Genomic DNA, 612 nt, shown 5'->3' with positions numbered 1-612 from the left:
ATCTAAGCAGTGACAGTTTGCTAAGTACATCTGTACTGTATCAAACTTGGACTAGCATTAAATGGCAATATTAACTAGGGGTATAACTAAGTGATAGACCAGTTGCCTAGCATACATATATTCCTGGCTTTCATCCCCAGCACCCCCAAAACATACAAATAAAGCAACACTTATTTTCTCATTTCAAACCCTTATCACACTACTGCTATTGGCCACAGTCCTTAGGCCAGAACCCTTCCTTTGCTCCCTACAGTACATAAGGGGTCTGACAAGTGGGAAATGTCAGACCTATGCTTATACTGGGCAAAAGCCTCAGGAAATGTGACCTTAGAGTAGGCAAGGTAAGGATCAACATGTGATCTAGCTGGGTGACCCCTCTGAGCCTGTTTCTTCACCTGTAAAAATGAGAATCACACCATAGTCACATCTTCATCCAAAGAATAGCATGAGGCCCAGGAAACAGCAGTGGGTGAGCTGTGCCATTGCCTACTAATCTCCAGCCCTAAGAGTTTAGGGTAGCTGTTATATTATTATTCCTGGACAAGGGCCTCCCCCTCTGCTGCCGGTGTCTGAAGAGTGAAACCTGTTATGGTTTGTGTCTAGTTGTCCCCC

Source organism: Octodon degus, unplaced genomic scaffold (assembly GCF_000260255.1).
Source record: "Octodon degus isolate 3935 unplaced genomic scaffold, OctDeg1.0 scaffold00072, whole genome shotgun sequence".
Classification (NCBI taxonomy): Eukaryota; Metazoa; Chordata; class Mammalia; order Rodentia; family Octodontidae; genus Octodon; species Octodon degus.
Note: the sequence above shows the minus strand (reverse complement) of the source record.